Consider the following 17,843-nt stretch of genomic DNA (forward strand, 5'->3'; position numbering starts at 1 on the left):
GTGGGATTTATTATATAATGTACCCATAGGGCACCATAGAGGATCCCCCTGCAAAACCTAATAGCTCTGGAATAATTGCTGACTGATTTTAGCCAGCCTGCCACCACCAGACATGATTATGGACTCCTCGGGTGAGAGTCTTTGCTTTCAGGAGCTAAAAGATAAAGCCTTTTCTTGGGCAGAGGTAACACACCTCCTCCCCTAGTCATGTACCCTGCTCCAGCAGTCAGCTTCAAAGGCCTTGCTGCCTTTGAAACCTGACCTCCAGCCTCTGCTGCTACCAGCAGAAGGCAGCCCACTGGTTCTACCCTCACTTTAGGTGGGAAAACTGGCAGGAATCTTCAAAAGAATAGATGGAACCCATACAGTCCGGTTTACTGACGTGCTGCTAACCAATGGCCCTGATGCAGTAGCCCAGCCATAAACAGTTCAACAACCCCAGAGGATTGAACCTGCCTCCTTGCCAAGTTTGGTGCCACTTAGCCCTACCAGCGGTGTGGCCTACCTGTACCCATGGTATCGGACTCCCAATGGCAGACACCCAGAAGCAGAGTCCATTCTGGAATCCTAAAAGCACAGAAGCAAGCACATGTTGAGGGACTTCAGGACACATGAGATCTACACCCTGAGTGTCCCAGCTGACATGAATCCACCCTCAAAGCTGCCTGCTCCTGACAGTGAGGACTTCAAGAAGCGTGACCCCTGGCTGACCTATGTGTGCTGCACACAACCTCCCTGGTCCCTTCACTGACCAACCAACTGTGCTCCTGTGGCCCCAATCCCCTTGTGACCGCCTCCTTCCAAGGAGACCCTTCAGACATACCTTTAAGTCCCTCTCTGCAGTGCTTTTACAAGTAGCCCAGGTCTCCTTTGTGCACCAGCTCGAACCGGGAACGGCCTGAACTTCTCTGACTGGACCATCGGACCTCCCCATGGCCTAGACCTAAAAGTAGAAGGTGACACGTGCGTGCTTTGCCTGATTTTATATGCATTTTTCCAGTTTTGCCCATTGACTCCCATTAAGGGAGGAGGAATGGGAGTGGAGAATGGGGGAGTGGTTGTTGAAGGTGTTTGTCTGCTGGATTTGGGTGCAGGTGCATGGGCTGTATGCTGACGTGAGGTGGATGGCTGTTGGGTGTCTGGGTGTTTGCATTTGTGTACTTTAGGAGGGGGGAACAGACACTGTGGGATAGGACACAGGGGACTTGTGCATGGATGTTGTGGAGGTGTGTGCTCTGCTTGGTGTGGTGATGATGCAAGTAGTGGATGATGATGTAGTGCATCCAGGTGTGAGTGTAGACATGACTGGATGGGAGTGGATGAGGAGGAGAGGAAGACAATGGATATAGTGGATGTTGGTGTGTCTGCAACTGGATGGTGTTTGCATTAGTGCCTGTGGGATGAAGTGTGGTGCTTGTGTTTGCCTGTGACACTCTTGGGTGTTGTCTTGTGTGCATGCTCAACTCAGGTTCAGTGGACTCTGCTTCCAGGGTCCTGTGGGATTCAGCTCCCTCTGTCGCTGGTGCCTCTGCTCCTCCGCTAGATGATGCTAATGCACATAAGGACAGGATGACAAAACAAGAAGGGGGGGAGAGAAACAAAGGATACACTTGGTCAATGACTGCACCAACACCACCATTGTCGTACACAGCACCCTCACACACAGGGTACAGGCCTATGCACTATGCATTGCACTACCAATGATATTACTAGCCACCAAGGCCTGAGGAGGAGCACACACCATTTCTCTCTTTTCCTTTCCCCTCTCTCCTCTCACTGCTTTCCATCCTTTCTCGTGTGCTTTCCTTGCCCCTTTGTGTTTTCTGTTGGTGTCTCCCTCTTCATTTTTTGCCTTAAGTCTTTTCCCCTTCTTTTCCTTATCCTTAGCCCACTCCACGCCTGCCCTGCCGCCCATTCGCGCTTTGGAAACACGAGCATGACGGCCCAGCATAACGACTCTGACAGCACAGAGCAGAGCGTTTGTTATTTTAGGTTGCCACGGCAACTGCTGGGCGTGCACGCCTTGGGGTGCAGGGACTACCGTTCCCAGCGCTCTGAGGCCCGGATAGACGCATGGCATCCTGTGGTCATTTCGTGCCCCTCCGGGTGTCTCGGCTGCAGGACGTTTGAGCCACAGTCGTCGGGGCGGGCGGAAGTAATTTGATTCCATGCCTCAGCCGAGACGCACATGTGACTAAACAACATTAATCAACCTGACCTCTTTAAAAATACCCCTGCACTCGAATTGTAGCACACAAGCGGCTGGGACACGGACTTTAGGTGCACTACCAGGTTGCGGCCTTTGGACTAGTAAGTCGTATTACTCCCTCAGGGGGGCCTTTGATTCTTCCAGGCCTCTTCTCATCTTTCCTGAGATAGGTACCCAAATATGCTGGCTTTAATGTATGTTTGTTCTCCACTAGGACATTTAATTACCTAGCATATCACAAAGTGATCCTTCTCTGTCAGTCTAATCTACTAATTACATTGTATACATTATCCCCTAATTTCTGCTACTAGCCTGACAACCTTTGACAGCCATCCCTCCTTAGCTGATTGTTCTTTCTAGTTTTATTTTTAATTTATCCTCATTTTGGATCCTATTCTCCGGCTTCCCCACAGAGTGTGACTATAAAGGGCAACCCCCCACCTTTAGATCCCAGACCAGAGGCTAACTGCCTTTGTTCGCAGGGTAAGTCCATACTAATAGGCTCCCCCGCCCCAAGAACCCTTTGTTTCTCTTGCATGTGCATGTGTGTGTTGCCCATGGCATGTTTCTGACACCTTTAGTGTGCTGTGGTTTGGATTAAAGTGGCACAGTTATCTCGCAACCATGTATCAGTAACATTCTCTTTCTCTTTAGGCCTCCCCCAGAATTACTCATGTAGGCCCCACATATATATAATTTTTTGAGCACTTATCCTTCTGTTGAGCATATAACTTTGCTCTCCATTCGTAGGGATCCCTGATCCTGATGAATGCCCCAGACCTTTTGGCTCTTAGTGTGGGCAGAAACATGTTGGTCCACAATTTTTAGACCCCTTGAGTCATTACCTCAACGGTGTCTTCACTCCTGTTTTTATTCTTACCTACAAACACCTACATTAAAAAGTCCATAAACAAAACAGGTGAGTTGTAAGGTAATTTTATTACTCACAACCTTTATCTGGATCCCTTGTATTATCCAGCTAGATTAAATTTCAGCACTCCCTCTGCAGTTCTTTTAACAATTAGGTTGAGTCAGCCCCGGTAGTATCATCTTACCTGGGTGGGGCTAGGTGGTCATATGATGAAGCATGACACTATAATTTGTGTGAGACCACCTAGTCCATAAAGGGAACTCCCTCAAAGGTTTAGCCACCCATCACACTCATACTTTTCTTGTTGACTATGCGCACAACCAGCACTTTCTGACCAGGCTCTAAGAGTCCTGTTTTCTCTCTCATCACCCCACACACTTTGTGTGCTTACAGAGGAGCACACACCGCCAACTGCAGCATACCTGGGACCCACGCAGCCCTGACCAGCAAGTAGTATTTCCCCTTCAGACCCTTAGCCACCAGAGGACCTACGCTGCTATGTCTGGCCGGGTCTAGGAGCACCCACCGACACACAACCGCCACCCGGATACCACCCCACCAGCCGTATGTTGTAATGATAGCCACGGTACTCACCCCCTTGTGGCTGTAGTTATGCCCTCAAGTGCCCACCCAGCTCTGGATAGGCCACCGCCAGTATGTGGGGCATCAGGGGGGTCAGGGGCGACAGGCACCCCTTCCTTGCTGGGAGGCCATCCCCAGCTGGGCCTCCGCGGTCTTCCATGCCCGTCGTCTCAGATCCTTCCACCGTTTCTGATAGTGGGTGCTCAGCCTGCCATAGACCCCCAGTGTCCGCTCCTCCTTGCCAATGGCATGCCATATACCCTTCTTTTGATTGGCGCTGACCTGCAGAGGCAATACAGACAGGAGAACACCATTAGACAAACAGTCCAGTAACACAAACTGCCCACCATACCCCCTTCCATCACCACTGGCACACACATAGCCCAGCACACAACATGTAAACCACCAAGAGGACATCCACCCCCCCACCCGATGCCTTCACACAAAACTGCATGCATTCATGCCACATGCATCGTGCCCACAGTGTACTCACCTGTCGGTTGGGAGGCCCATACATCAGGCTGTGCAGGGGTAGGACCCCATCATCCAGTCTCTCGAACTCCTCCGAAGTGAAGTTTGGGGCCCTTTCCCCGGTCACATGGTCCATGGTAGGTTCTAGACACAGGTCACAGCAGCACATGCAGTGTAGGTCCTCGCCGATGGAAGGTCAGGAAACAAGTGAGGAATATTATAGAAAATGGCATTCACGTCCGCGGCGGTGCATACTGTCACCGCCGGCGTAGATCACCATTGGCCACTGTACCCCAGAGGGCTCAATTATAACCAATGAGGAGTTGCACAGCGGTTCCTGACAGCCTACCACCACAGCGTACAATGTCAGCAGCATTACCTCACTTCCACCTGTCCCTCCACACAGGACAGGCACACACCATTTCAAGGGGGGAGACACAGGCCTATGGAATAATGCTGCATCACAGGATAAATAGGCATATACTTGACAAATTGCACTGTTTCGTTGCATGTTTACAAATTGTGGACTACTGTTGTGGCTCCATTGTTGAGTTTGTGACAGCCTCCTCACTCTTTTGTCCCTTAGATACCTACTGCTGTGGGTAAATAGGAGATGGAGACATACCCCCGTGTACAGACCACTGGTGGACTTGGCTACATGGGAGGACAGGCATATTATCCTCACCTATAAACTGGACAGGGACACAATCACAGAGCTGTGTGCCCAATTGGAGCCTGACCTGATATCCGTCATCCCACAGGGATCCCCCCTCTTGTGCAAGTGCTATCAGTTCTCCATTTCCTGCCAACTGGTTCTTTGCAAGTGACAGTGGGCTTGGCAGCAGGAATGTCACAGCCAATGTTCTCAATAGTCCTGACAAAAGTGTTGTCTGCGCTGATAAAACACATGTGCAGCTACATTGCATTCCCCCAGGTTGAGGATTTGCCCACTGTGAAGGCCGTGTTTTATGCAATGGGACATATCCCCTATATAATAGGTACGATTGACAGAAGACATATTGCATTTGTGCCCCCCGCCAGAATGAATAATCGTAAGAGTTTCCACTCCATGAATGTGCAGGTGGTGTGCTTGGTGGACCAGTACATCTCTCACATCATGTGCATGACGCCTTTGTCCTGAGGAATAGCAGCATCCCAATGTGATGTCCCAACTACCGGGGCACGGGGTGTGGCTAATAGGTGAGCCTTGGTTCCCACCCAGTATATGTTGGTGTATGCCTATGGTGTTGGCCATATAGGATAGTGTGTGGCTCAATGTTGTACCTCAATATTTGCAGGTGACTCTGGGTACCCAAACCTATCATGGCTGCTGACCCGTGTGAGGAATGCCAGGACAATGGCAGAAGAACGTTATAATGATGCACTTGGGTGAACCAGAAGGATCATTGAAAGGACCTTTGGCCTTCTGAAGGCCAGGTTCCGGTGCCTCCATCTGACAGGTGGATCCCTGTGCTACTCACCCAAGCAGGTCTGCCAGATAATCGTGTCATGCTGCATGTTGCACAACCTGGTCCTCAGGTGCCATGTACCTTTTATGCAGTAGGAGGAGACTGGCAATGCCCCTGTGGCAGCAGTGGACCCTGTGGACAGTGTGGATGAGGATGAGGATGAGGATGTGGACAACAGAACATCTGTGATCCGTCAGTACTTCCAATGACACACAGGTGAGACAGTGCAAATTTACATTTCAATGACTTTGGTTGTATTCTGTGTGTCATGGGCATGCTGGTATTTCCCACTTCTATGCCCACTTATTGTTACCTCTGGTTATTCATTTTTCAGATGTTGGTTATTTGACAAATATTGCTGGTGTGATCACAACAGCCAGCTACAGGTCATTGATTCTATGCTCATTCTATGTACAGTTCATTTGCAAAGGTTGTACCTGTTTCAATCAAGACATATTTGAAATACATGACATACTCGAAATCGATTTATATCAAAGGGTGTTTATTATAGTAGTAATATATAGAGGGGGGTGTGCAATGAGATGGGGTGATGATGGAGGAAAGTCCAGGGTACTGTTCCAGTCTGTTCATAGCACAGGTGCAGTGTCCAAGAGGACATAGGAAGGGGAGCAATGGCAGTTCAAGGTGGACCGGGTGACTGAGTGGGACACAAGGGGGACAATCAGGAGAGTCTCATATACTGGCGGGGGTCTTGGCAACTGTCTCTGGCTTCTGTCTGAATCACAGGAAACATTTGTGGGGTGGTTTACCTTCTTCAGGGAGAGGGGTACTCGTGGCCTGTGAGTCCTGTGGCGGGGCCTCCTGGCCACTAGTGGCAGCAGAAGTGGAAGGCTGTTCAGATGACTGGCTAGTGGCAGGGGCCCGCTGGTGTGTCACTGCCTCCCTCATAATGTTGGCCATGTCTGCCAACAGCCCTGCTATGGAGATCAGGGTGTTGTTGATGGCCTGCAATTCCTCCCTGTTCCCCTGATACTGTCCCTCCTGCAGCCGCCTGTTTTCCTGCACGTTGTCTAGGATCTGGCCCATCGTGTCCTGGGAATGTTGATAGGCTCCCATTATCTCAGAGAGCACCTCCTGGAAAGTCGGTTCCATGGTCCTGCCCTCCCCCTGGTGCACATCAATCCTCCCAGTTTCCATGTTGGCCTGTGCCTCTGTCCCCTGAAGCTTGTGCCCACTGCCATTGGCCCCAGCTCCCTGACTGTCTTGGGGTAGAGGTGTAGCCTGGGGCCCTTGTACAGGTGGGCAAACTGCTGATTGACGTGTCCTGACGTGTCCTGAGGCAGAGGTTTGGGTACGCCCGGTGGGTGCTGTGGTATTGTTTCCAGATGGGGAGGCTCTGTGGTGGTCTGTGACTGGGCTTGGCTGTCCAGTGGTACCTGATGGGCCAGGTAGATCATCCAGATCCTGAAGACCAGAGTTACTGTCATCATTGTGGGTCTCTTCTGTTTGGGGACTGGATACTGCTGGCACCTCCTCTCCGGTGACATTGGCAGGGGTACCTGTGGGGATGTAAATGATGTATTATGGTTCATGTGTATGACATATTGTACATCCCTGGCTTCCGTTCTATGGTTTATGTTGCCCAGCCAGCTTTTACTTGTGTATGTTGGTATATGGTGGTATTGTTAGTTTCCCTATGCTGTGCATGCTTTAGTGATGAGTGTCCATGCAGGGCTGTGAGGGGTGTCCATGCATTGGTACAGCATGCAGGCCTTGGCATTGGGATTAGTGAGATGTGATAATTGATGGAAGTTGACTTACCAGAGTCCAGTCCTCCTCCGACTCCAGCCAGGCCCTTAGGATGCAGTATTGCCAAGACTTGCTCCTCCCATGCTGTGAGTTGTGGGGGAAGAGTTGGGTATTCACCGCCTGTCCTCTAGATAGCGAGCTGGTGTCTTGCTGCTATGGAACGTACCTCCCCCCATAGGTCGTTCCACCTCTTCCTGATGTCGTTCCTTGTTCTGGTGTGCTGTCCCACAGCGTTGACCCTGTCAATGATTCTCCGCCATAGCTCCATCTTCCTGGCTATTGATATTTGCTGAACCTGTGCTCCAAATAGCTGTGGCTCTACCCTGACAATTTCCTCCACCATGACCCTTAACTCCTCCTCAGTGAAACAGGGGTATCTTTGAAGTACCATGGGTGTTATGTGATGTATTTTGGTGAGATTGTGTTGGGTAATAAATTGGGGTGTGTGAAGTGAGGCGTGTGAGGGATGTATGGGTGTAAGTGGTGTGTGTGTCTAGTTGTCGTATTGGTCTTGGTGTAAGTCTGGTGGCGCTTATTGGTATTCGTAAAGGGTTGTGGGTACTGTGGGTGTGTGTTTTATAGATGACTGGGTGTGTGGGTGTGGTATGTTTATGGTGTCAGGTGTGTGCTTGAATTGTCCAATGTGATGTTGTTTTGTTTGTGGGTGTCCATTGTGAGCGCAGAGGTATGTACCGCCGATGATTTACCACCATGTAATATCCGCTGTGGTGATTTATGGGTCATCATGTGGTGGATGTTGTTCTTTTGGCGTAACGGTGTGTGTTTTGATACCACAACTTTATCACTGACCTTTGGTCTGGCGGATTTGTGTATGTGGCTGTATTGTGTCAGATTGGTGTGTGTGTGTCATAATATGTTGAACCGATATCCGCCGCCGCAGCTGTACGTTGGCGCCCGTCAGCGTGGCGATAAGTGGGATTTATCTCCAGAGTCATAATGAGGGCCTATGACTGTTATGAAGATTCATTCAATGTTGCAAATTACACTATTTGGTGTTCTGTCTTTCAAACATACTTACAGATGTTGAAAGATGAAGTTCAACAAGAAGAAACTATAGCAGCTGAAATAGCAACACAGCTCACAAAGCAGCCAGAGTTTTGCACCAGCAAGCCAAGATCCTCTTGGAAAATCAGTAATCCAAAATGAAGCAGCTATAGCAATGGATGAAGAGGAGATTGCCATTCAGCAGGCAAGAGGGGAAACTGTGAATTTAGAAAAGTGAGTGGAACAACTGAACAATGGACAGGGAGGAATTTACAACAAATTTAAAACTAAAATAGAATTTGAAAAACTTCTCTCCAAACTTCCAAACTCATATCTTCTCTTTTTTCAACCAAAGTTGTAAGGTAAAAGTATGGTTAAAAAGTGTTTTCTCTTCATGGTTCATCTGTTTTTTTAGACATTATTTAGCCTATTAAGAGTAAAAAGATCTTCAAATGCCAAGAGTCCTTTCAATACTCTACAATGAAGGTAATATATCAAATCAATACAAGTGTAAAACTTGAATAACATACATACAGCAGCTTGAATTTGAAAATATTGTTTTTTTCAAAATTTAAAAAAGTCACTTTTTGTTTCTCCATGAAGATTCTACATTCTAATTGAGGATTTTCAACACCTTAAACATCCGGTCAACCATTGATGATATTTTACCAGAAAAAAATTGAAAATGTCTTCATATTTGTTTCTGAAATTGTAGCAGATATGATTATAAAAAAAGAAATGCAGTGAGTGCAGTGCATAGGGTCACCTATTTGTAGTGAGCTACTGTACAGATTTGTTTTTTTAACGATCCATTGATTATATGTTATCCCACTGTTGGAAAATGATGCTTATATAAACCATCATTATAAGGTGAAGAAGTATAAAACTGAGAACAGAGAAAAAATGACATTGATATTTTGACTACATTGTAATAATGCTTTACAGCAATGCATTGAGTATTATTATATTTGTGTAACTGTGGAGATTAACTTTTGTTTTTTTCCCAATAGAAACATGATCTTGCTATAGCTTTCTTTGACTTTTTGCCTATTTTCTACTAAAACTCACAGTTCAATTCAAGCATCTTTCAGATAAGTAAACAACACTTTAACCAATCATTTAACTAATATCTCATAGAAACAATCACACATCTAATAACTCCCCATACAATACTCATACACACAATTACTCATCCATGCAATCCTCATACACTCAATTATCTATACACCAGTCATGGAACAAATCAATTACCCGTACATGCACTTATGCACTCAGGCAATCACCCATACACCACGCATACAATCCCTTTGACACCCATACACCACTCATACACTCACTTACTAACTGATACATGTACTCATACAGTCAGTCAATCTCCCATATGCACCTATTCAATCACCCATACACACACTCAGCACTCACTCACTTATACATACTTTCTCTCATGCAATTAGTCAGTCACCCATGGTCCAGTCATGCACTCATTCACTCACCCATACATGCGCTCATGCACTCACTCAATATCCCATGTACCACTCATGCACTCACTCATCCATTCATGAACTCATACACACAGTGAGTCACCCATGCACTATTTCTGACATCACTTACTGACCCATACACCATTCATTCATTCATTCACTCACTCATACACCACTGATGGATTCATTCACTCATCCATACAGCACTCATGCAGTCACTCACCCATACATCACTTGTGCACTCACTCACCCATGCACACACTCATGCACCCAGTTAATCACACATTCACTACTGATAGTCATTCAGTCACCTATACACTACTGATAGACTCACTTATTTCACCCTACACTACTCGTGCACTTAATCACCTACATAACAGTGATGGAACCACTCATTCACCCATAAACGCATGCATGCACTGTTCATATTACCCATTCACCACTAATGCACTTACCCACCAATACATGCACTCACCTAACTATAGAGCCATCCATGCACCCATTCACTCACTCATACATGTGCTATGTTACTTAGTCATACATGCACTCATGCACTCAGATATTTGGTCACACAATTCTCATTCACTCACTCACTTGCCCATACGTGCACTCATGCACTCACTCACCCATATCCCACTCACACAATCACCCATACACACACTCTTGAACTCATTCAGTCATACATGCACTCACTCACTTATACATTCACTCGTGCAGTTAGACAACTAACCACACATCACTCATTCACTCACTCACTTATACATGCACTCATGAACCCACTCACTCACCAATATACTACTCACACACTCACTCAAAAAAACACTCTTGCACTCACTTACTCATGCATGCACTCACTCAACCACCCATATACCATTCATATACTCACTGATACAAGCACTCATGCAATCACTCACTCACCCACATAGTTCTCATACACTTACTCACTCATACACACTGTTGCACTCACTCATTGATGCACTCCTGCACTCACACAATCACCCATACACCACTCACTCATGCACACCTCTTGAACTCAGTCACACATTCTTGCACTCACTCATATATGCACTCATGCGGTCACTCAACCACCCATACACAACTCATATATACTCACTCATACACACACATTTGCACCCAGTCACTCACCCATACATGCACTCATGAACTCACTTCCTTAATCATGCGTGCACTCATGCAGTCAGACAATTAACTACACAACACTCAATCACTCCCTCACTTGTACATGCACTCATGTACTCACTCACCCGCCCATAAACCAGTCATGCATGCATTCACTCATACACTCACTCTTGCAATTACTCACTCATACATGCACTCACTCAGTCACCCATATGCCACTCATCCACACTTTGACTCATACATACACTCTTCAACTCACTCATATATGCACTGATGCAGTCACTAACCCATCGATATACCTTGCATACACACCCATATACCATTCATACACTCTGTCACTCATACACACACTGTTCCATTCACTCAGTCACTCCTACATGCACTCATGGATGCACTCAATCACCCATATACCACTGATACACTCACTGACTCATACACACACACACACACACACACACTCTTGCACTCACTCATACAAGCACTCATGCAATCACTCACTCCCCCATATAGCTCTCATACACCCATTGACTCACCAATAGGTTCACTTATGCTTCCAGTCAATAACTCATAAATAGTGCTCCCAGTTTTATGCTATTTATTTTTATGATATTTCCAACTGTATTTATCCCTATTTATTTGTTAGGCACTTTATCTATATTTATCCACGTTTAATTTGTTTGCATGGAAAAAAGGTGCTGCTGGTCGTGTTTTTCCACCATTAAACAGACAATGAATACTTGCACTTGATTGTTAGTGAGAAATGATTTATATTGGCATAAATGAAGAAATATGATCTCTTTAGAAAACTTTAAAATAGTAGTACGTGCATTTCAAGAGACTTTACAGACACTGAGGATCTTTCTGATTTGTTCATGGAATAAAGGCAACTGAAAGCCTGCTTTTGCAGATAATGCTAGTAGGGTCATGATATTACAGCAGAATTATACAATGTTGGCTATTCCTACTTCTGAGAAAGCCAGCATGTCATCTCACTGATCTTTCTTTGCAGAATATTATGCATTGCACAATTGTTGAACTCTTCTTTAACAACATTATTGACGTCAGTTTTTTAGTTTGCAAAAAAGCTACACAGAACAGAATCACACTAGATAACCTTACATAAACATACACCCAAAACTATAGTAAATACAACTGCTCACTTTGGAAACATCCTTTCATTTACATTCATTGCAAGCACATCTGAGTAAATAAAAATGCTCTATGAAGTGGTTGAGGTAAGTTTGCCACTCCATAACAATGGAAATAACATATGTTTCTATTACCTAAATGGTACTTGTCACATCTACCTGGTTAAAGATGAAAAGCCACGCCAGCCAAACTTGATTTACTCTGAATCTGTCAGTTAAATAAAGACCTTATGAGTAAGTGCTTAGCTTACTAGTCCACTGATCAAGGTCTATGATAATCTGGAATGAGAGCCCACTCTGCTTAGAAAACATCCTTGGGCTTCAGGAGACAGATTTGACACTTGGCAAGTTTGACTGCACATTTTATTTAAGTTTTATAAAACATGAGTACAATTATTTTATAAGGAGGGACATTGCTGTCACAAAAACCTTAACGTGCATGTAAACTCAGTATCCTTTTTGTTTTAAAAGAATGAGAATTATATGATTGTCAGTTGTAAATAATTAATATAAACAGACCTTTCTCTCACCATCCATGCTGCTGCGAATGGTTGAGAGCAGTAACACTTGCCCCCCAGCCCTTCTGGCCTCCATGAAACAATGTGCATTAATATGTTTCGACTAGCTCACACCTACTTCTTACAAACCCTCCTCAATGACAGGCAGCAGAAAGGACAGAGGGCTTGGGCAGTAAGCATCCCAAAATGGCCAAGCCAATTTAATTGCAAGAAAAACATGTCTTTCCTTACAGATCTAGATGCCCTAAGGCCACTCAAAACCCAACTTGTGGCACAGCTTCCCTCCACTTCAGGTCATGACTATTAATTAAATGCAGATGGGCCCCATTGGAAACATTCAAGCTTAAATTACTTTTTATGAATTTACTGCCATAGGAAGTGGGAATATTATTCATTTTTTTTCCTTTTCTATATATAAATACAGACAAAGAAACAAATTGTTTGCAGTCTGTGTTTATGTGTAAAAATCTGTATAAACGGAAGACCGGGAGCCCAACTCATAAAGCACTTATGCAATCACTCACTAACCTGTACATAATCATGCAGTTGTTTAGTCACCCACACATGACCCTTATTACATATTCACACACTTGATGTTTATCTTGTTTTTAACTATGAAATGCGGTTCTAAAAAGAACCTTTTTTTTCATCCTTTTGCAGGAACGGTTTTCTTTAACTTTTTTTATTTTTTCACATTCTGTAATTTTTTTGTATTTTTTTCAAAGTAAATGGCAACAAGGGGAAAAGCCATTGTGATAATAAACAGAAAAATAGCAAACAAATGGCATAACATAATAGAAACAAATAGCAGGTATGTTGTCTTGCTGCCTCCAAAACATCAACTGACTGCTCACCAGCTGTCAGACTTGTGTTACACTCAAGGCAGTAGGTTCCAATATGCTTCAACTCAGAACACATTTCTGACAGTTTATTTACACCTTCTGCTGGAACTCGCTCCCCAGGAGCAGATAGTGCAGCCCTGGAAGTGGATGGTCACCCTCCCTCTCTCCTTTTATGCTCTCCTCAGGGCCCTCTTGTGGTACGTTTGTAGGTGGTACAACATAATGATTGTACTGCAAGAGTTCTTTTTATTGCTGCCCCTTGAAAGAGTCTTATCACACAAGCTGCATTTTACAAACTTGGCTACTGTTTTGAATTCCCCTGAAGGAACTGTAAAAAAATTCCCACACAATAGTTTTCCTTTTGGGGGCTCATTCATCATCACTATAGTCTCCTTGAGGTTGCTCCTGCTGCTGATCTTCTGGTTGCTGAGGAACCTCTTCCTGCTGACTGCCTCCTGTTGGTATATTGTGTGACAAAACAAAATCACAAAAAAACGGCAAAGAATGGCTCTTGGAGGGAGAGGATGTTTTATTAAGGGCTTTGGGGGGGGTTGTTTTGTTTTTCTGGGAAGGGGTGGGGCACTTGGCTAGCCCCACCACTTTTTAAGGTTACCTGCCCCCTGCATGGCACCCCAACCTGTGAGTTACCAAGGGCCTACCTTAGGGGTGCCTTATATGTAGGAAAATGGGGGTTTAGGGCTTGGCAAGAGGTTTTAAATGCCAAGTCAAAGTGGCAGTGAAACTGCACACACAAGCTCTTCAAAGGCAGGATTGAGACATGTTTAAGGGGCCCACTAGTAGCATTTAATTTACAGTCACTGGGTATATGCTACATTGATTTATAAGGGGCTTTTAAGCAAACTAAATATGCCAATTGAGGATACATCTATGTTACCATGTTTTGGAGAGAGCCATATGTATATTAGCACTTGGTAGTAGTGGTAAAGTGCTCACAGTCCTAAGGCCAACAAGTAGATACAGCAAAAAACAGGAGGCGAAAGGCAAAACATCTGGGGTAAGACCACCCTAAGGATGCAAGGTCGAATAAAGACTCATTGTTCCACTCCACATCTGGTTTTAGAAAGTTCTTCTCCTTCCCCTATCAAAGCCCCCAAGTGCCTAAGGGTGACAAAAGGCAGGGCAGTCCTGCTGTTGGGTCCCTTTGTGCAAACAGGAGGCAAGCTCTTTGAAGTGTAAATGGTCTGGGAAGAGTTCCCCCAGTCATCCTGCCAGGCAAGCCCATTCTATGCATACATGAACCCCTTTTGTATACTGTCTGTAAGCAATACATAAGCTTCAATAGAAGAGCAAATTACAGTCATGTGACCCAGGACACTCGCATAAGGCACAGATGGCCAGGACAAGAAAATGCCTACTTTCTAAAAGTGGTATTTTCAGAATTGTGTCTTAAATTCCATTTCCACAGTTAAAGAGGATTTTAAATTACAATTCATTTGAGACTAACCGGCATATTTCTATTAGCTCCCAATCCAAAGTTAGCACTTATTAAACAGTGAGCACAAGGCTTTAGTAGTTTTTCACTCCCAGGACATGTAAAACTTAAGTAGACATGTTCTACTTTTTAAATACAATGCACCCTGCCCTGTGAGTCTTTAGGACCTCCCTTAGGGGTGAGCTGTAAGTATTAGAAAGGACAGTTTGAGACTGGCAAAAGGTATTTTTGACAGGTAATACAGTTTAGAGCTACTCTGCATTGGCTGGCCTGAGACATGTTTCAAAGTGTTACTTTTGTTAGTGGCACAATGAGGGCCACAGGCCCACAAGTAGTATTTATTATACAAGCCCAAGGTACATGTAGTACTGACTAAAAGGTATTTATGGATAAATCAAATATGCCAATTAGGTATAGGCCAACTTTGTCCATGTTTGAAGGAGAAAGCACAATTACTTTTGGTCAGCGTCTGTTGCTGTCCCCAGCTACTCCTGCTGCTGCTGCTCTGCCTCCAGGATCGAACTGAGAGCCTGCTGACTCTCAATTCGAGGCCCTCCTCCACCCGCAGGCTCTTGCCTTCGCCTCATCTCTGGCAGACAAGTAGCCATCTAAAAGTATCTCTGCTCTCTCACTCTTTCCCTACTTTTCACTCATTTTTACTCCTTTTCTCCTTTTTACTCCTTTTCTCATTTTTTCTGGCCCTTCTCCTCTCACTCGGCCCGCACTGCTGCTGCCACTGCAACCCTGTGAAGTGCCTTTCTGGCCTCCCGTCTCCCAGCTGACCAACCCCCCCCTCTCTTCCCTTCTTAATGGTGGCCACAGCGCTGTGGGAGGGCGATTCCTCTGACATTTGGTCAGCATCTGTTGTCCTACCCAGCTCCTCCTTCTGCTGCCACTGCTGCTGCTCCTCTGCCTCCAGGATCGAACTGAGAGCCTGCTGACTCTCAATTGGAGGCCCTCTTCCACCTGCAGGCTGCTATCTGTGCCACATCCCTGGTGGCCCAGTAGCCATCAACAAGTAAGTATCTCCATTCACTCACTCTTTCTCTCCATTTTAACTTTTTTCTCCTTTTTACTCCTATTTACTCCTTTCCTTTTTTCTCCTTTTTACTCCTATTTACTCCTTTTCTCTTTTTCTCCTCCTTTTCTCCTCTTGCTTGGCCCATGCCACTGCTGCCCCTGCATCCCCACCCCCACGAACTGCTTTCCCATCCTCCCACCTCCCAACTGACCGATTCCCCCCGCCTCCCTCCCCTTCTTAATGGCAGCTGCAGTGGTGCTGCACCGCTGGCATGCTAAAGGCAAGCTCGTCTGCCTCGTCCGTGCCTGGAATGGGACCACTGCCAAGAACCCTTGATCTCTGATGAGCCGTCCCCAGGCTACCCTCCATTATGACACCCAAACCCTTCAACGCCTCAAGGTCGAACGTCTCAGCGAGTGCTGAACCGCATGCCTCAAGGACACCCTTGGACCGTTCTCTTGCCAGAACTGCAACTTCAGGTTCAACCACATCAAGTAAAAAGAACACCCCACACCCGGAAACTTCAACCCCCACCAAAACCTCATCAACTCCCTCCATAAGCATGCCACCGAACTCTGGGATCTGATTGACTTTGCCCAACCAGACATCACTTTCCTTACCAAGACCTGAACCAACCCCACCTCCAGACCAGACATCGTCATTGCTATCCAGGACGGCTGGAGCATTCTTAGGAAGGACCGGCTCTTCCGCCGGTTGGGGGACTGGCTATCGTACATAAGTCCTCACTACGCATCACAGCCAACATAGAGGAACACTGCACCACAATGGGACACCTCCACTTCCTAATCCACACCGATCACAGCTCCTCCATCTGCGACACCCTGGTCTACAGACCGCCCGATCTCCGCCCAGCATTCATCGACACCATTGTAGACATCGCCACCTCCCAGACCTTGGTGTCCTCCGACTACCACCTCCTCAGTGACCTTAATTTCCACCACGAGGACCACAATGGGCAAACCACCAACTCCCTACTCGACAACCTTGCCTCACTCAGCCTCAGACAATTGATCACCGCTCCCATGCATGTCGCAGGACATACACTGGACCTCATCTTTACTTTAAGCAACCGAATTACCATCAAGACCATCTCCACCCCGGACTGGACAGACCACCACTGCCTATACTTTACCATCTCTGCACCCAGCAGCCGCATCCATGCCCCTGGGCCCCCCACAGGAAATGGAATGAAATCAATAATGAGCAACTCATCACAACACTCGCCATCTCACCCCACCTCTCTTCAACACCGCCAACAATGCAGTACCCAACCTCAACTCCTGGATCACGGAATGCACCAACACCCTAGCCACCCTCTGTTCAACATCAGCCAAGCGCATCCCAAAGAAAGCCAGCTGGTTCACCACTGAACTCCAAGAATCCAAGCACACCTGTAGGCATCTAGAGAATATATGGAGAAACAGCCAAACCAGCGAAGACCTTGCCTCCTTCAGAGCCGCCACTGCCATCCACCACTGACGTATAAAGAATGCAAAAAAATGCACCCCGGGAATGCATCAGCTTCTCCACACACAACACGAAGCAACTTTTCATGGTTATCAACAAATTCACCAAACCCCCCCAAGCCACCAACATCCCACCATCACATGACCTCTGTGACAGACTCAGCACCTTCTTCCACCGCAAGATCAAGGACATTTACGACAGCTTCCTCCCGGAGAACCAGCCCAGCATCAGATCCTACAATTGAAACATCCCCCCAGAACCCACCCAAACCATCCACAGCTGATCGACTCTCACCGCCGAGGAAACAGAAAGCATCATGAACAGCACTCACTCCAGAGCTCCCACAGATCCCTGCTCCCACCACATTTACATCAG

The sequence above is a fragment of the Pleurodeles waltl genome, chromosome 1_2, assembly GCF_031143425.1.
Source record: "Pleurodeles waltl isolate 20211129_DDA chromosome 1_2, aPleWal1.hap1.20221129, whole genome shotgun sequence".
NCBI lineage: Eukaryota > Metazoa > Chordata > Amphibia > Caudata > Salamandridae > Pleurodeles > Pleurodeles waltl.